We start from the raw sequence: 21,424 nt of genomic DNA on the forward strand, positions 1-21,424 counted from the left end.
CTCAGGGGAGTGTTCCTGTGTTGCTGGATAATTTGAGTGGTACGTCTTGTTTTGGAACTTGTTGGCCCTTGGGAGGAGCTTGGTTTCAGTGTAGGTATGAAGGCATTTGATGAGCTCCTATTGCTTAATGTTCCCTGAATTCAAGAGTTCTCTAATGTTTTCAGGCTTTGGATTTAAGCCTCCTGCTTCTGGTTTTCAGTTTTATTTTTACAGTAGCCTCTAGACTTCTCCATCTATACAGCACCGATGATAAAACATCTAGGTTAAAGATGAAAAGTTTCTCCACATTGAGGGACACTCAGAGAGGTTCACTGAGTTACAAGGAGAAGAGAAGATGGAGGGGGTAGTTAGAGGTAACTGGAATGAGATGCGGTGAGATCAAAAGAGGAGAGAGCAAGCTAGCCAGTAGTCACTTCCTTATGTGCGCTCTATAGTCTGGACCGCTCAGAGGTATTTACGGAGTTATACGGGGAAGAGAAGAGGGAGAAAGTAGACAGAGGTGACCAGGAGGATAAGAGAGAGGAATGAGAAGGAGAGAGACAAATCCTGCCAGTAACCAGTTCCTTAGGTGTTCTCCACCGTCTGGAACACACAGCGATTCACAGAGTTGGATAGAGAAGAGATGGGGGAGAAAAGAGACAGAGGCCACCTGGTGGAGAAAAAGGAGAATCCAAAGGAGGAGAGAGTGGTCAAGCCAGTAATCTCGCTCTCAGGTAAACTTGGGTAGTGAAGTTTGGGTTTTTAAATGTACAAAATTGACAACAAAAACCTAAGAGCAAAGATTAAAAATCTAGAGTAGAGGTTGGATTTTCAAAAATACAATATTAAAGAAAAGAAGCAGGAGGAAAAAGGAAGAAAGAAAAAAATAACAAGAATTATTGAACAACAACAACAACAACAACAACAAAAACCAAAAAACCACCGACAACCATCCAAAGACTATATATGGTCTTTGCCTTAAAAAAAAAAAAAAAAAAAAAGGTCTTTTTTTTAAAAATAGTAATAGTAGGTTATAGAAATAAAAATTAGAGGAGAAATAGAAAACTTAACAATTAAAAAAAGTTAGAAAAAAAGAAAACAAACAAACAAACAAAAAAAAAAAGGAATGATTTTAAAAATAGTAAAAAGTATACCTAGCCCTTCTCTGATGTTGTGGGCCGTGTGGGATCACTTCCAAGGTGGTTCCCTCTGTTTAACTTCTTCTGTTTGCTGGTTTTTTAGGCTCACTAGTTCAGTCGTGCTGTGGGGAGGGGGGATGCTGCAAACAAATAGCACTGTCGTGTGCACACAGTGTCTCAGCCCCGCTTGACCTGTCCCTTCTCGCAGCACACAAACCACTCCGGCTCTATGATGCTCAGCCGGGAACCGTCTGGGGCCGGCCCTAGGCTGCGTGCACTTCCCCGGTCCAAGCCGCTCAGGTTCGGCGCTCAGGCAGCCCTCAGAGGCACAGATTCGGCTGGGACTGTGCTTTGTGCCCTTCCCAGGTCCGAGTAGCTCAGGAGTTTGGCGAGCGCGATCGCCTCGGCTTGTCACCTTTTCTGCTGCTGCTGCTCAGCTTTCTGGGTGGACCAGTGGTGCCCCCTGTGAGGCAGATTGTGACTGTCCAGCACCCCCAGAAGTCTTAGCAAAGGAGCCTGCTTGCAGTTAGGTAAGTAAAGTCTCTCCGGGTCTGCAATTGCCCCTTTCCAGTCCTTACGGCTCTGGCTGCCTGTCCCCAGCGGGGGATGGTCTGCAGCCGGCTTTTTCTGTTCCGTCCTTTGTTCTGTGCTCGGTCCTGGCAGTGTCTTATGTTTGAGCTTTTCGTGCGGTAGCTATCCCACAGTCTGGTTTGCTAGCCCAAGTTAGATTGTTCTGGTTGCGCGTGGGGTGTTCCTGCCCGATTCTTACAAAGCTCTGCAGCCCGCGCCTCCCGCGCGTCCCTGCCCTGCCCCCACTTCCCAATGGCGGATGCAGGCGTGTGTGCTGCTTTTCCGCTGGGGGAGTTACTGGTGGGCTTGTAATCTCTTGGTTTTAATTATTTCTTTATTTTTCCTTCCTGTTATGTTGCCCTCTGTGTTTCCAAGGCTCGCCACAGACTCGGCAGGGAGAGTGTTTCCTGGTGTTTGGAAACCTCTCTTCTTAAAATTCCCTTCCCGGGACGGGCTTCCCTTCCCGGGACAGAGCTCCCTCCCCACCTCCTTTGTCTCCTTTTTTGTCTTTTATATTTTTTCCTACCTGTTTTTGAAGACAATGGTCTGCTTTTCTGGTTGCCTGATGTCCTCTGCCAGCCTACAGAAGTTGTTTCGTGGAGTTTGCTCGGCGTTGAAATGTTCTTTTGAGGAATTTGTGAGGGAGAAAGTGGTCTTCCCGTCCTATTCCTCCGCCATCTTTACAGTTCTCCGATCATCAACAATTTATGTAGAATCAAAGTTCTAGCTAACATCAATCTATTTGTTACTGAGAAGTTCTCTTTGAACACAGTGGAGTGGAGAAATTCATGTATTGGTTTCTGTAACATATTTATTGCATACTTAAAATTCAAAAAGTACTGTACCAGGAGTAGGATAGACAGGCAGGGAGCAGACAGACTATAGCTGCCTTTATCAAACTCATTTCCTAGTATTACAAAAGTACCCAACTTTGACTCAGATGGTAAAGAATCAGCCTGCAATATAGGAGACCCATGTTTGATCCCTGGGTCAGGAAGATACCCCGGAGAAAGGAATGGCAACCTACTCCACTATTCTTGCCTGGAAAATCCCATGGATAGAGTAGTCTAGGATAGAGAAGACAGATGAAAGCTGCCTTTATCAGACTTATTTTCTAGTATTACAAACAATAAATAAAGTAAATTTATAAAATATGTAATTAGTAAAAACATATACTATGGAAAAAATTAAAGTATTTAATAGAGGTGTTTAAGATTTAGATGCAAGGGCATTTACCTTTAGACAGTGTGGCCAGAAAAAGTCTCATAGAGAATGTAACATTTAATTAAAGACTTGAAAGGGATAAATTATCTATCTATATGATATACATTAATTTGCCAACAAAGGTCCATCTAGCCAAGGCTATGGTTTTTCCAGTGGTCATGTATGGATGTGAGAGTTGGACTGTGAAGAAAGCTGAGCACTGAAGAACTGATGCTTTTGAACTGTGGTGTTAGAGAAGACTCGAGAGTCCCTTGGACTGGAAAGCAATCCAACCAGTCCATTCTAGAGGAGATCAGTCCTGGGTGTTCATTGGTAGGACTGATGCTGAAGCTGAAACTCCAATTCTTGGGCCAACTGATGCCAAGAGCGGACTCATTTGAAAAGACCCTGATGTTGGGAAAGATTGAGAGCAGGAGGAGAAGGGGACAACAGAGGATGAGATGGTTGATGGCATCACTGACTCAATGGACATGAGTTGTCTGGGGAGGCCTTACAAATAGCTGTGAAAAGAAGAGAAGCAAAAAACAAAGGAGAAAAGGAAAGATATAAGCATCTGAATGCAGAGTTCCAAAGAATAGCAAGAAGAGATAAGAAAGCCTTCCTTTGCGATCAATGCAAAGAAATAGAGGAAAACAACAGAATGGGGAAGACTAGAGATCTCTTCAAGAAAATTAGAGATACCAAGGGAACATTTCATGCAAAGATGGGCTCGATAAAGGACAGAAATGGTATGGAGCTAACAGAAACAGAAGATATTAAGAAGAGGTGGCAAGAATACACAGAAGAACTGTACAAAAGAGATCTTCATGACTAAGATAATCACGATGGTATGATCACTCACCTAGAGCCAGATATCCTGGAATGTGAAATCAAGTGGGCCTTAGAAAGCATCACTATGAACAAAGCTAGTGGAGGTGATGGAATTCCAGTTGAGCTCTTTCAAATCCTGAAAGATGATGCTGTGAAAGTGTTGCACTCAATATACCAGCAAATTTGGAAAACTCAGCAGTGGCCACAGGACTGGAAAAGGTCAGTTTTCATTCCAATCCCAAAGAAAGGCAATGCCAAAGAATGCTCAAACTACTGCACAATTGCACTCATCTCACACACTAGTAAAGTAATGCTCAAAATTCTCCAAACCAGGCTTCAGCAATACATGAACTGTGAGCTTCCTGATGTTCAAGTTGGTTTTAAAAAAGGCAGAGGAACCAGAGATCAAATTGGTAACATCCACTGGATCATGGAAAAAGCAAGAGAGTTCCAGAAAAACATCTATTTCTGCTTTATTGACTATGCCAAAGCCTTTGACTGTGTGGATCACAATAAACTGTGGAAAATTCTGAAAGAGATGGGAATGCTAGACCACCTGACCTGCCTCTTGAGAAACCCATATGCAGGTCAGGAAGCAACACTTAGAACTGGACATGGAACAACAGACTTGTTCCAAATAGGAAAAAGTGTACGTCAAGGCTGTACCTGCTTATTTAACTTCTATGCAGAGTACATCATGAGAAACGCTTGGGCTGGAAGAAACACAAGCTGGAATCAAGATTGCCAGGAGAAATATCAATAACCTCAGATATGCAGATGACACCACTCTTATGGCAGAAAGTGAAGAGGAACTAAAAGGCCTTTTGATGAAAGTGAAAGAGGAGAGTGAAAAAGTTGGCTTAAAGCTCAACATTTAGAAAACGAAGATCATGGCATCTGGTCTCATCACTTCATGGGAAATAGATGGGGAAACAGTGGAAACAGTGTCAGACTTTATTTTTTTGGGCTCCAAAATCACTGCAGATGGTGATTGCAACCATAAAATTAAAAGACACTTACTCCTTGGAAGAAAAGTTATGACCAACTTAGATAGCATTAAAAAAGTAGAGAGATTACTCTGCCAACAAAGGTCCATCTATTCAAGGCTATGGTTTTTCCAGTGGTCATGTATATGTGAGAGTTGGACTGTGAAGAAGGCTGAGCGCCGAAGAATTGATGCTTTTGAACTGTGGTGTTGGAGAAGACTCCTGGCAGTCCCTTGGACTGCAAGGAGATCCAACCAGTCCATTCTAAAGATCAGCCCACTTTGGCCACCTCATGTGAGGAGTTGACTCATTGGAAAAGACTCTGATTCTGGGAGGGATTGGGGACAGGAGGAGAAGGGGATGACAGAGGATGAGATAGCTGGGTAGCATCACCAACTCGATGGATGTGAGTTTGGGTGAACTCTGGGGGTTGGTGATGGACAGGGAGGCCTGGTGTGCTGCCATTCATGGGGTCACAAAGAGTCGGACACGACTGAGCTATTGAACTGACCCGAACTGAACTGAAACTCCAGGAATTGGTGATGGACAGGGAGGCCTGGTGTGCTGCAGTCCATGAGGTCACAAAAAGTCAGACACAACTGAGCGACTGAAGTGAATTTATAATATATATAAATATTTATATATTTATAAATATATAAATTTTATATTATATTGTTTATTATATATTATAAATATATTAATATATTAATTATTTTACATTATATAATATATCATATATTAATATATTATATGTAAATTATATATATTTATATATAATATTTATATATAATATATTTATTTATATATATAAACATATATATATATAAAGTATGTCTATGTGACATAAATTGAACCAGTGTACATGTTAGAAATAAAACCAATTAATTTTTTCTTTTGTTCAGTAAATGGAGATTGATAATTCATTTTATGATTTCTCTAATTTACAATTACAAGATCTTTTAACAGGTGGCTTCTCTGGTTTTTTGGTCAAAAACGATTGAAAATCAACAGTTACAGCAGGCACTGTGGAGCTGCAAACCCAATACTTACTCAACCCTCCTCTCTTTTGCAAAAGATTATGTCAAATGGAAATCCATGTGCTCCTGTTGACATAATCTCTTACAAATAGAATAACCCTATGGCACTGGCAATTAAGAAGGAAACACTTTAGATTTCTTGAAAGACTGCAGGCACTGTGGCTTAGTCTCCTTCCTTTATGTTCTGGCCTTGAATACAGATAAGATGCCTGGATTTGGGTAGATATTCTGGACCACTGAGTGTCAAGGAAAGGCCTAAGAAATCTGAAATATTATCCCTACTAATATGGCTGTTAAATCAACACTAGAAACTGCTTTACTCAAGACTTTTTTTTTTAATTCCTTGAGAAAAATACACCCCTATTCATTTGGACTGCTGTAACTCAGATTTTCATATACCTGTGGCTGAAAGCTTATCTAGCTTTTATAGACAGAAACACTAGCTCATACATCTATGGTATTTATGCTTTTATACACACCATCATGTAAACAAAAGCCATTCTTGTACCTAAGACTGCATGTCTTCTTCCATAGTTCTTAAACTCATGGCATCTCACAAATGATGAATATATTAGCTTTTCAATTAAAAAATAGTCTTTGATAAGGACACACTCTATTTTGGAGACAATTTTAATTCATAAAGAAGTGAGTGAGTTAAGCACAAACTTGGGAACATATAATCATATTCAGATATTAAGTATTACAGTAAAACTTGACTTAATATAACCCTTCTTTCAGCCACAAAGAAAATGAAACTAGGTCTTGAGAAAATATGTTAATCAACATCCAATAACACTAAGTAAATATGTCATGATGGAATAAGAATGCCATTTACATACAGATCTTGATCTTGTGCTGTTGACAGACACATAAAGTGTGTCTGTCAATTGTACAGAGTTATTTAGTAGCTTCTGCTTAAAAAAAAAAAAACAAACTATAACCAGCGACAGAGCATTTTCTAACTTTTATTGATATAAAAAAACATTTTTTGATACAATTAAGAAAGTATTTACAGTAGCTAAGGTAGTGTAAACATATATTATATATCCTATGAAGAAGGAAAATTATACTATATATTATCACAAATTTTGTCACATATTTACTTAAAAAGGTTCAGAAGTCTTCCCCTCCCCAATTGTAACTAGTTACATCTTCCTCTACCCTCAGTTTTAGTGTCAGAATTATATAAAAGTGTAGTAAAAGGAATCAGTGGCATTTGGTTGACTTCCATGGAAATAAACTGGATTTTAAATATTCTTTAGTGAATTGCATCAAATGAATAAAATATGTTGTTGCTGTTCAGACACTAAGTCATGTCCAATGCTTGGTGACCCCATGGATGCTAGGCTCCTCTGTACTCCACTATCACTCAACGTGTGCTTAAATTCATGTCTGCTGAGTCTGTGATGCCATCAAACCATTTCATCTTCTGCCATCCCCTTCTCTTTTTGCCTCGATCTTTCCCAGCATCAGAGTGTTTTCCAATAAATCAGCTTTTTGCATCAGGTGGCCAAAATATTAGAGCTTCAGCATCAGTACTTCCAATGAATATTCAGAATTGATTTCCTTTAGGATTGACTGGTTTGTTCTTCTTATAGTCCAAGGGACTCTCAAGAGTCTTCTCCAGCACTGCATTTCAAAATATCAATTCTTCAGAGCTCAGCTTTCTTCATGGTCCAACTCTCACATGTGTATGTGACTATTGGAAAAACCATAGCTTTGACTATAGAGACCTTTGTTGGCAAATGATGTCTCTGGTTCTAATATTCTGTCTAAATTATGCAGGTAAATATTCTTTTCTTTTTTTATAGTATCAAAAAATCACTCAATTTATTGTCTGTGTTTCTACAGAAATAGACACATCTTTTGAGAACAAGAGTGTGGTTACAGTTAAGCATCTGGAGGTTTCCTGAAAAAATGAAATGATTAGGGTGATTATGTCTTTAACTGGCTTATACAATATCTGCTTAACTGAACTTGAACAATAGAGTAGGTAAAACCTCACACACTATATCTTTATCAGTAACAAGACATGTTTCAAGTTTAAATATTTATAGTTTTTTTTTTTTCTTGGCTAAATGCATTGCTTGTGAATTTGTATTTGAAAATGATTAGTTTAATTTTTTTTTAATTGAAGGATAATTTATTTTATTTTATTTTTTTTCTTTATTTTAATTTACAATACTGTATTGGTTTTTCCATACATTGACATGAATCCACCATGGGTGTACATGCGTTCCCAAACAGGAACCCCCCACCCACCTCCCTCCCCATAACGTCTCTCTGGGTCATCACCGTGCACCAGCCCCAAGCATGCTGTATCCTGCGTCAGACATAGACTGGCGATTCAATTCTTACATGATAGTATACATGTTACAATGCCATTCTCCCAAATCATCCCACCCTCTCCCTCTCCCTCTGAGTCCAAAAGTCCGTTATACACATCTGTGTCTTTTTTGCTGTCTTGCATACAGGGTTGTCATTGCCATCTTTCTAAATTCCATATATATGTGTTAGTATACTGTATTTTCTATAACTTCTAATTATTTATTTGCTTTATCCAATGAGTGATATTGTTACTCTCAAGTTTTCTAAATTTCCTTTGCTTTAAATATTATACTATAACCCACTGTGGAAGATATTTGAAATAAGGTTTCAAGGGAAAAGAGTATAGCTATTCTTTTACAATTACCTTACAACCATCTGTAAATGGAAATGAACCTATAAATTTGAACTGTAAATAATCAGTGCATCTGTGAAAAAATTTCTCTTTTGGAATTAGAAAGTTATCCAAAGTGTACATGTGTGTGTTTTACAAGTTGTGTGAATAGAAATTAACTAGACATGATGATTAAGCAATCACAACTGAATATGAATTCTGTTTTTCTTATACTCTAAGAAGGAAAAGTTTAAATGCCTTTTCAGTCATGTCTGACTCTTTGCGACCCGTGGACTGTAGCCCGCCAAGCTCCTCTGTCCATGGGATTCTCCAGGCAAGAATACTGGAGTGGGTTGCCATTTCCTTCTCCAAACCAAATGTTACTATGGCAGGAGAATGGACTGTATTGCTGTAAAACTTTTTTTTTTTTTAATCTTCATCAGATGTGTTCATTAACAGCAAAAATTTGGTAAAGAGTCGTATACAGAAAAATGTCCTAGAACTAATTTATCTTACCTCTTCCATCTTTGATAAACAATATTTCAGGACAACGTGAATTTACCAGATAATCGTTCACTCTCAGAATGAGTCAAGATAACATACTGAGAGTTGTGAAGTCCAAATATTCTATGATGCTTTTTTGTATTTATTTTTGCAATTTATTTCAAGTAATTTTATAGCTGACTAGGTGAATGCTTAAGGCCACTGGAAAAGTAAATGGGGATTCCATCAATACTTCTTCCCAGGGCTACTGAAGGAAGCATCTTTGTTTCTTATAAACATATTTAAAATTATTCAGTTCTAAAATTGTAATTCTGTTGTTTATATAATTATTATTTGAACATCAATTAAAACCATTTTTCTTATAAAGATTCATATTTTAAATACATATATATAAGAAGTCCTTTCTGAATGTCCATTCCACATTTGGGGCTGCTTGCCATTTTTACTAGTTTTCAAAAGAAGAGACTACTTCTTCCTCATGCAGAAGCAAAGGTTCTTGTCCCATAACTGAGATTCAGCAGAGGCCTAAGAGCTAGAGAAGTGATTACTGAATCTTATTCTATTCACAAATTCTGTCACTTTGAATAAGTCACTTGGATGAATCACTGTGTCCTCTAAATTTATGGAGTCAGAGTAACAACATACATTAAACTACTATTGAAATGGGACTCTCAGTTATTATAAACAAAGTTTGTAATTATTATTCTATTAAGTATCATACAGGTACATGCAATAGTATATCTTAAGCACTGTACAAATATAATTTATTGTTAATATTAATAATTTGACAAGTGGGAAGATGCAAACACTGTAAGGTTATTAGATGTAAAATTATTTCTGAAAAACTTGTATTCAAAGATTTGAAATTCTGACTATATATTTAAATGGTCAGTTTATTTGTCCATGTTACTTCTAGCTGGTAAATTCTGAGGGCTACTGCACATTTTATCTTAATTATTATTTTATTCCAGTATCTGGCACAGTGCCTAATGTGTAGTAGGCATTAAATACACAAACACACAAATTATATACACAGTAATTAACTTGTAGATGACTACATGCATGAATGAAACAGGAAAACCTTTCCTTTCTCTATGCAGATATAGCAGTGGATGGAAAGGTATAGGTGAAAGAGTATAGGTGAAAAATTAGGACCTACAGATAGAACCAGGAGGAAATTAGTAAACACAAATTTCTAAAAACATGTTCAAAAACAGAAATATCTGTGATAAACCATAATGGAAAAGAATGTTGGAAAAGAATATTTAAAAATAACATATGTCTTACGTTTAAATCTTTAATTCATTTTGAGTTTATTTTTGTGTGCAGTGTTAGAAAGTGTTCTAGTTTCATTCTTTTACAAGTGGTTGACCAGTTTTCCCAGCACCACTTGTTAAAGATTGTCTTTAATCTATTGTATATTTTTGCCTCCTTTGTCAAAGATAAGGTGTCCATAGGTGCATCTATTTATCTCTGGGCTTTCTATTTTGTTCCATTGATCTACATTTCTGTCTTTGTGCCAGTACCATACTGTCTTGATGACTGTGGCTTTATAGTAGAGCCTAAAGTCAGGCAGTTGATTCCTCCAGTTCCATTCTTCTTTCTCAAGATTGCTTTGGCTATTCAAGGTTTTTTGTATTTCCATACAAATCGTGAAATTATCTGTTCTAGCTCTGTGAAAAATGCTGTTGGTAGCTTGACAGGGATTGCATTGAATCTATAGATTACTTTGGGTAATATGCTCATTTTCACTATATTGATTCTTCCCATCCATGAACATGGTTTATTTCTCCATCTATTAGTGTCCTCTTTGATTTCTTTCACCAGTGTTCTACAGTTTTCTATATATAGGTCTTTTGTTTCTTTAGGTAAATATATTCCTAAGTATTTTATTCTTTTCATTGCAATGGTGAATAGAATTGTTTCCTTAATTTCTGTTTCTATTTTCTCATTATTAGTGTATACAAGGGATTTCTGTGTGTTGATTTTATATCCTGCAACTTTACTATATTCATTGATTAGCTCTAGTAGAGGAGAACATAGGCAAAACACTCTCTGACATAAATCACAGCAGTATCCTCAATGATCCACCTCAGAATATTGGAAACAAAAGCAAAAATAAACAAACGGGACCTAATTAAAATTAAAGGTTTCTGCACAACAAAGGAAACTATAAGCAAGGTGGAAAGACAGCCTTCGGAATGGGAGAAAATAATACCAAATGAAGCAACTGACAAAGAATTAATCTCAAAAATATACAAGCAACTCCTGTAGCTCAATTCCAGAAAAATAAACGACCCAGTCAAAAAATGGGCCAAAGAACTAAACAGACATTTCTCCAAAATAGACGTACAGATGGCTAACAAACACATGAAAAGATGCTCAACATCACTCATTATCAGAGAAATGCAAATCAAAACCACAATGAGATACCATTTCACACCAGTCAGAATGGCTGTGATCCAAAAGTCTACAAGCAATAAATGCTGGAGAGGGTGTGGAGAAAAGGGAACCCTCTTACACTGTTGGTGGGAATGGAAACTAGTACAGCCACTATGGAGAACAGTGTGGAGATTCCTTAAAAAACTGGAGATAGAACTGCCATATGACCCAGCAATCCCACTTCTGGGCATACACACTGAGGAAACTAGAATTGAAAGAGACATGTGTACCCCAATGTTCATCACAGCCAGAACATGGAAGCAACCTATATGTCCATCAGCAGATGAATGGATAAGAAAGCGGTGGTACATATACACAATGGAGTATTACTCAGCCATTAAAAAGAATACATTTGAATCAGTTCTAATGAGGTGGATGAAACTGGAGCCTATGATACAGAGGGAAGTAAGCCAGAAAGAAAAACACCAATATAGTATAATAACGTTTATACATAGAATTTAGAAAGATGGCAATGATGACCCTGTACGCAAGACAGCAAAAGAGACACAGATGTATAGAACAATCTTTTGGACTCTGTGGGAGAGGGAGAGGGTGGGATGATTTGGGAGAATGGCACTGAAACATGTGTATTATCATATGTGAAATGAATTGCCAGTCCAGGTTTGATGCATGATACAGGATGCTCGGGGCTGGTGCACTGGGATGACCCAGAGGGATGGTATGGGGAGGGAGGTGGGAGGGGGGTTCAGGATGGGGAACACATGTACACCCGTGGCAGATTCATGTCAATGTATGACAAAACCAATAAATATTATAAAGTAATTAGCCTCCAATTAAAATAAATAAATTTATATTTTAAAAAAAGAAAAAGAATATATGTATATCTGAATCACTGCTATACAGCAGAAATTAATACACTGTAAATAACAATTCTTTAACAACAACAGCAAAAAAAAAACCAAGAAATATCTATGTTCATAGTAGAAATTTCTTTGTAATATGACATGTTCAACAAAGGTCAGATGGCCTCCCCATCATGGCAGTAGCAATATTAGAAGGATTCACTTTCACTTGGTTAGAGGGTGTTCAAGGTAACATCTGTGATCCTTTAAATGCATTCCAAACCACAGTTTTTCAAAACCTCTTTAGATACAGAATAATTAAAATATTTCAAAAAATTATCTGGCCAATTTAGTTAATATAATTGATTTTGTCATCTTGTATTCCAATCCAAAGAACATTTTCTACATCTGACATTTGTGTACCTCACTGCAACATAAAACAATGAATGAACTAAACTGTCAGGAAAGCTTAAGTGCTATAGTCCTTTTAAAGGCTATAGTCTTGGTTGATATTTCCTTAGTGAAATGGAGTCCCCAGTAGGCATTTGCCTTCCTACCAGCTGACATGCAACTAAATATTTTATTGAAGAACTGATCAGGACAAGGGACTTTATGAATATGGCCTTTCTTGACCTTAAAAATCTTTCAAAAGATCTCCATGAGTGTTCTGGAGAGAAAAGTGGGAGCTGGCTGACAACAAGCTGAGAGTAACAGTCATTAGTTCTAAATGCTGAGTAATGGAGCATAACATGTTTCATCAAGAACAGCCAGCAGAAATGGTCCTTAAAATATCTACAGTATCAAGTATTGCAAATGAACAATTACCATGTGATAGATAAGCAAAGTGTGAGCACATAGGTTGTTATTACCGTGATCTGCTCAACATTTAGAGGGAATGACACCCACTTCTTATGAAGAAATAGTCTTTTATATACATGTGAGGGTTACCTTGTAACAATCAAACTGCAGTAAATTACAGTCCTGGTGGAATGCTTTAGTTAAATGCACTGTTAAAAAGCACAGAGTCATGAAATAAGACAGTTGAGAGAAATTTAGTGATCATTCTTTTTATGTTATATTTGAGGTAAGAAAACTAAAGCCCAGATTGATTAAGTGATTTGCCTAAATGATTTGTTGTAAGTTATTAACAGGTCTATTTGTCCTTAATCTCAGGCCATACACCTCCAGCTATCACACAGAAATTCGTTAAAATATTGATATAGTTAATTAAACAGTCTAAGTTAACTAAATGACACATTTCAAAGTAATGTGGCAAATTGGCTTTGCACATTTAACTGCTTTCCCTGCTATCTCTCTAACTCCTCCAATCCACAGAAAAATATTTATACCACATTGGAAATAACAGAGAATGCCAGCCACATGCCAAATTTTGTGGAATCCCCAAAAGATATAGTACAGATGAGATCAGAACAAGGGAAGACCGACCAGTTAAGACATCATGCTGCTGCTAAGTCGCTCCAGTCGTGTCCAACTCTGGGCGACCCCATAGATGGCAGCCCACCAGGCTCCCACGTCCCTGGGATCCTCCAGGCAAGAACACTGGAGTGGGTTGCCATTTCCTTCTCCAATGCATGAAAGTGAAAAGTGAAAGTGAAGTTGCTCAGTCGTATCCGACTCTTAGTGACCCCATGGACTGCAGCCTACCAGGCTCCTCCGCCCATGGGATTTTCCAGGCAAGAGTACTGAAGTGGGTAAAGTCAAAGTCCAAGCCAGCAGAAGCAAATGCCACCAAGTTCAAAGATAAGTGCTCAGGCAAAGGCAGTAGATGAAAAGTAGACATTCATCTTTCCAGTTCTTCTGAACAATTCAGAACTGGTACACACAATGTCACCCAAAATATTGATTTCTACTTTACCTTCACTGTGGGGTGCAGGACTCTGTGTGAAAATGTGAGTGTGTGTTATTGCTGGAATTGGGGGCCAGCCACTCACATCTACAGTCTTGTAGTAGAAGGCAGTGCCCCCAGCTATTTGGTTTGTAACAACTGACATGGACAGAGCACTTCAGCACAGTGCCACAATGCTTCCTCCAAGTCTCACTGTTTACTGCTCATAAAATAATGGACTTGTCATCTGACATCATAATGCTATAATCCAAATGTTTTCATTCTCTTACTTCCTGGGACCCAAGTGTTTGAACAGATACCCGGAATACCCTGATAGAAACCATTTCATAATCATAAATATGAAGATACTGGATCATTCAAAGTAAGAAACTTATACTCTGTGCACCTATCACCTGTTTTGGAATATGACGAAATTATAAAGAAAGTCAAAAGAAAATTTTTATTTCAAGAAAAAGAATGTAAATGTACCCAGTTGGAGCATGAACTGAGGTCTGTTATATTTTATGGCCAATGAAGATTAGAACTCAGTCTTGTAATTCAGGTGGTCAGTCCTCAGGACACAGTCTACCCCACAAGAATCTATCTTGCATGGAGTCAGAAACTTACAGTATGTTTATTGGTAAGACTCAAACTTTTAAAATGATAGAAAAAGAAAATCAAATACAAAATAGTGAAAAAAAAGGAAACTTCAGCTTATAATTTTAAAGATTCTTTCTTTTTTAGAGTCATAAAATATAAAGAGGGATGTATTGCTTCTCTTAACAGAATACTAGATGACCAATTACTGCTGCTAAGTCATTTCAGTCATGCCCAACTCTGTGTGAACCCATAGACTGCAGCCCACCAGGCTCCCATGTCCCTGGGATCCTCCAGGCAAGAACACTGGAATGGGTTGCCATTTCCTTCTCCAGTGCAGGAAAGTGAAAAGTGAGAGTGAAGTCGTTTAGTCGTGTCCGACTCTTCGCGACCCCATGGACTGCAGCCTACCAGGCTCCTCCGTCCGTGGGATTTTCCTGGCAAGAGTACTGGAGTTGGTTGCCATTGCCTTCTCCAACCAATTACTATTATTAACTAGAATAATTAGATGACCAGTAAGGTATCTGGTCATCTAATTAAATCCTCTTACTTGATTCCTTCAGTTCAGTTCAGTTCAGTCGCTCAGTCGTCTCTGACTCTTTGCAACCCCATGAATCACAGCACGCCAGGCCTCCCTGTCCATCACCAACTCCCAGAGTTCACCCAAACTCATATCCATGGAGTAGGTGATGCCATGCAGCCATCTCATCCTCTGGCGTCCCCTTCTCCTCCTGCCCCCAATCCCTCCCAGCATCAGAGTCTTTTCCAAGGAGTCAACTGTTTGTATAAGGCAGCCAAAGTATTGGGGTTTCAGCCTCAGTGTCATTCCTTCCAATGAACACTCAGGACTGATCTCCTTTAGAATGGACTGGTTGGATCTCCTTGCAGTCCAAGGGACTCTCACGTCTTCTCTAACACCACAGTTTAAAAGCATCAGTTCTTCGGCGCTCAGCTTTCTTCACAGTCCAACTCTCACATCCATACATGACCACTGGAAAAACCATAGCTTTGAGTAGACAGACCTTTGTTGGCAAAGTAATATCTTTGCTTTTGAATATGCTATCTAGGTTGGTCATAACTTTCCTTCCAAGGAGTAAGTGTCTTTTAATTTCATGGCTGCAATCACCATCTGCAGTGATTTTGGAGCCCCCAAAATAAAGTTTGACACTATTTCCACTGTTTCCCCATCTATTTCCCATGAAGCGATGCTCACTATCAAAATTTTCATCATCGCTATAGCTTTGCTTGTAGTAAAAAAAAAGGAACCTATTCACATCCACACAAGCGTTTAGTTTTATATTTGATTGCAAAGCTGTAATTTGGCTTTTTCATTTTATGGGCTGGTGTGGAAGATGAAGGGATGAGCATTATACTTGCAAACATGCATCAGTAAATAATGAATGAGCATCAGTATTCATGTGTGATGAAGAAGATTTAAAGCCCAAATAAACTGGATAAAAAGGTTTCTTATGGATCATTGTATTGTTTATAAATATTATGCATATAAAACATAACACTGCAATATGTATAAAAAGACAAACTCAGAAATATCATTAACACACATCTTTCAGACATTTGCAAATAATTTAAATGAAAGGAAAATACAGATACAGCATATGTGATTATATAATCAATAACACATATCTTATAGGAAACTTCATAAAAATGTACACATATTCTTTTCTAATAATGCATGGCTCTTTTATACAAATCAAACCAAACCATCCAGAGAAAAATCTAATCCTGAAACTTTAGTGCCAATAGTCCGTGGCCACATTGCCATAAATTGAGGAATGATAACAAGTAGAAAAGAACTTCTCCAAACTATCTTGGAAATTTTAAAATCACAAATAGCTCACATCAAATAAGAAATAAAAACTACAATGACACACTACTTTGAAAATAAAGACAGTAACAAAAGTATTCTTATCAAAACGTGAACAGCCAAATTAGACTTGGAATAATTTACTCAAAATGACCCTATTCTGTGAAGAAAGATCTAAAACTTTATTCCCCTGAGTTACACAAGACCCAGAATGCAAATCCTAGACTGTTTAAATGTTTCCAAATTATAAGCTCACAATTCTTTCTGAGAAGCTCAGATCAACAAAAAGGAAAATTTTAAAATAAAAAACTGCTAAAAAACAAAACCAAAAATTGTACATAAATATTAACAATTGAGTGTGATATCAAAAGGAATGTGAAGTATTACTCTGAACTATAACAGTTTACTCTAGATCTATAACAGTAATTCAATATTAAGTCATCATATTTTCCATCATATCAGTAAGTGAGATGAAAAAATTTAACCATATGGATATAGGCCCTGCAAAAAGTGTTTGATTAAATCCATTCTTAATATGAAATAACAAAAAATAAACCTTTTAATACACAGAGTATTTCCCTAATATATCAAAGAATGTCTAACTCTAACCAGTCAATATAATACACAATGAAGAAAAATAAGACTTTCATATACCTGCTCTTACTTTTCTGAGAAAAGAAATAAGAAGGCATAGGAGGTGGAGAAGGAAAAACAGTATAGATGACAGTGTCTTTAATTTTATGAAATACTATTTATAACTTGTTAAGATGTTGTCCATAAATAGAATGTTTTTCTCAGTTAAACAGAAAGACAAGTTTATAACCATTTGCAAAATAAATGCCTCCAATAGGAATGTGTCTATATATATAAAATCTTGAGAAATCAAGTACAGGATCAAGTGACCATGAGCTTTCTCTATGACTGGAGACTGAAAGGATAGCAACTGATGCTTGACTCTTGTCAGGATATTATATATATAATGTCATTCAGCCAGTCAAAAGCAATGAAAATGCCATTTGTACCAATATGGATAAATCTAGAGATTGTCACACCAAATGAAGTGAGTCAGACTGAGCAAGACATATGATATCACTTACATTAAAATCTAAAATTGTGACACAAATAAACTTTTATATTTTATAAATATGAAACAGAAAGAGATTCACAGACACTGAAAACAAACTTATGGCTAACAAAGCAGAAAAGGGGGAGAGATGAAATATATATATATATTTTAAAATGTGTACACAACTATACATATAAATGAGTTTTTAAAGTGGCAAAAATATTTTTCATGGAAACATGAAGCAAAAAGCAATATTCTATTTTTTTGTGGATATCTTTACTATGAAAGTATGCAGAACAAGATAAGCACATGCACCAAGTTCACTCAGGCAAGATGGAATCCCAAATGAAGACAAAAATCTAGAAAAGGTTTTATAATATTTTATAATATTCTAAATTTAAAAGGAGCATATGTCATACATGTATGTATATTAATACATATGTGTGTTCAGGTATATACTATACAGAATTACATAATTATGTATACAAAACTACATATAGTAATTATATAGTACAGAATTACATGTAGTAATTACATAGTACATTTCAAGGAGATATATATATATATAGATAGATAGATAGACAGATGTAACAAATAGATAGATATAATTAAAGTTACCAAACTTGTTGAGTTTTAATCCTTCTTTCTTTCGCTGTTTGGTTTTGAGCAAGTGACCTTACTGCTCTAAGCTTCTATTTTTTTAAATTTTGGTTAGTACTAACTGCACAGGTTTATCATGAGGATTAAGTTAATTTATATATTTAAATGTTTAGTACAGTGACAGCAATATAGCAATCCATAGATATGAAATATCACCATTTTACAAGCAGAAGAAAAAAACAATGGAAGCAAATACAGTAAATATAAATAATGGTTAATTCTAGCTTGTGAAATATGACTATATGCTAGCTTGAATTATTGTTCACAAATATTCACTGCCCTTCTCTAGAAAAGGATTGGACATATCCCTAACATCTATCTTCACCTTCCAATTTGTTTTAGTCCATGAAATGTGAGGGAAGTTAACATGACTCTTCTGAGCAAAACCTTGAAACATCAGTATGTGATTCACTCTTGCTCCCTTTTCCTCTACATCAGTGATCATGAACACATGGAGATGGAGTTCCCATCAGCCCAGAGCCTTGAGTTACTATGATGTGTAAAAATTCCTTGCAAATCTGCAATGGACCTGTAGCATGAGTGAGAGAGAAGACTTTTACATTTAAGTCACTGAGACTTTTGCTTTATTTACTATTGTAGCATAACCTAGCTTGTTCTCACAGATGCTAAGGCATTCATATTACACTTCTGTAAATGTTTAAATTATAATAAATGAGAGAGTTGTGTGTTGTTCCTGAACAAATAATGACTCTCATGAATTGTTTGTTTCCCAAGCAAACCTGGTTAAGTATCAGGCCTTGTCAAATCTGAGTTAGGCACTTTGGGTACAAAGAAGTATGTTCCATCTCTTTTCTCAATGTGTGAATATGGTGTGTGTGTGTGTGTGTGTGTATTGGGATTGAAGAGGAGTATTTCTGTGCCTGCATGCATGCTAAGTCACTTCCATTTTAGTTGTGCCCAACTCTGTGATCCTAAGGACAGTAGCCCACCCGTTCCTCTGTCCATAGAATTTTCCAGGCAAGAGTACTGGAGTGAGTTGCCATACCTTCCTCCAGGGGATGTTCCTGATCCAAGGACTGAATCTATTTCTTTTACATCTCCTGCACTGGCAGGCAGGTTCTTTAACACTAGTGTTACCTGGGAATCAGGTATTTCTAAACAAGAGTATTCATAAAGGGAGGCCACAAAATTGGGGAGAAGAGATTGATGAGGTTTTCCTTCAAACCAATCCCTTATCACTTCAAGGTAAGTGAAGGCTGCACCCCAAAACCACCTTAAAGTACTTGACAGGAACCCCTGGAGACTGAAAGGACAGCAATTCATGCTTGAATCTTGCCAGAAAACCTCTTGGGGAAGCTGGATAAAGTGTTTTGTGTTGCACAGGAGCATAATACAAAAATCATGATGTGGTTTTAGAATTTCAAAAGTTAAGGAAAGTGAGATTTTCAGGTGGGCAAAGATCATTTCATGGGAGGTGGCAGAACTGTGCTGTGCTGCACTTAGTTGTATCTGACTCTTTATAACCCATGGACTATAGCTTGCCAGGCTCCTCTGTCCATGGGGATTCTTCATGCAAGAATACTGGAGTGAGTTGTCTTGCCCTCCTCCAGGGAATCTTCCCAACCCAGGGATTGAAACCAGGTCTCCCATATTGCAGGCAGATTCTTTACCACCTGAGACACCAGGAAAGCACAAGAGTACTGGAGTAGGTAGCCTATTTCTTTTCCAGGCAATCTTCCCGACACAGGAAACAAACCAAGGTCTCCTGCATTGCAGGCGGATTCTTTACCACCTGAACTACCAGGGAAGCCCTATAGTCACCTTATAAGACAGCAGTGCAGAGAGGGTCTGCCAGGGTGAGGTAACTCTGCAAGTCTTCCAGGAGGCACACTGCGCCTGCAAAGCAATGGTGCTGTGGGAGGTGCTCGCTGCAGTGTGTGTGTTAGTGGTTCAGTCATGTCTGACTCTTTTTTTAACCCCATGGACTGCAGCCCTTCAGACTCCTCTGTCCATGGAATTCTCCAGAAAAGAAGAGTGGGTAAACATTCCCTTCCCCAGGAGATCTTCCCAACCCATGGCTTGAAAGCAGGTCTTTCTGCATTACAGGTAGATTCTTTACCGTCTGAGCCACCAGGGAAGTCAGCTGAAATGGGCCCTCCCCAAAGAACAACACTTAAAATAGACCAGAATATGCCTCCCCACCCCAAAAACCATGCCACTTTGGAATAAAGATTATTTTAAGTTGAAAACATTTGAGATTCAACAGATAAGAAAACAAACAAAAACACCTACCAGCCTTTTCAGAGCTTGTACCATGTGACAAAAAGCAGCACCATCTGGGAAATTGAGCTGCCATAAATTCCTCTTCAGGGCAGATCTACTCCTAGGAGGAGAACACAGATAAATCTACCAGAGTTTTATGGCCTTGAGGGAGACAGGAAGATCACTCCAACATGTATACCTGCATAGACAAACATCATCACAAACTCTGTAGTTTCCTGTTTTGTTCTCCTGAAAATTCATTTATCTTTCCAAAGGGTCATTTGTTTTCCCATAAGTGCCCTTTCTCCCCTCCCCATTATCTACTAAACCAGAAATATTTTAAACCCCAAGCTCTCACCACTCCTGAAGCTACTCATCCCTTAGTTTCTCTAGTGAATGCACATTGCACATGTAGATAAATTCTATTTTCTTTTCTCCTGCTAATCTGTCTCTTGTCCATTTTGTTTGCAGGGTCCCAAACACTGAATTTTGGGCTTTCCTGGTGCCTCAATGCTAATGAATCCACCTGCAATGCAGGACACTCAGGTTCAATCCCTGGGTTAGGAACATCCCCTGGAGAAGGAAATGGATACCCACTCCTGTATTCTTGCCTGGAGAATCCCATGGACAGAGGAGCCTGGTGGGCTACAGTCCACGGAGTTCCAAAAGACTCAGACATGACTGAGCAACTAAACAACAAGAATAAACACTGAATTTAGGAGGGTAGAGGAAAACTTTCTCCCTATATATTCCGAAGACTAAAGAAGCAGACCTTAGACATCTGCCACCAAGCCCCAGGTCACAAAGAGTTGGCCTTTCCTTCAAATCATCCCTCATATCATCCCTATGCCTGACTTCATGGGATGCAACTAGTGAGTGGATGAGAATGGAAAACAGAAAGATGAAAACTGCAATACCTCTTCCTGTCCCTCTGCAAGTCTAAAGAAACTCAGATCACACCTGAGGTAAGGGGGGTGGTTTGGTAGAGTTGGGAATGTAGTTATTGCAGTAATTTTGGAGCAAGACAAATGCAAAGTCAATTTAGGATGTATTA

The sequence above is a fragment of the Capra hircus genome, chromosome 2 (assembly GCF_001704415.2).
Source record: "Capra hircus breed San Clemente chromosome 2, ASM170441v1, whole genome shotgun sequence".
NCBI classification, from domain to species: domain Eukaryota; kingdom Metazoa; phylum Chordata; class Mammalia; order Artiodactyla; family Bovidae; genus Capra; species Capra hircus.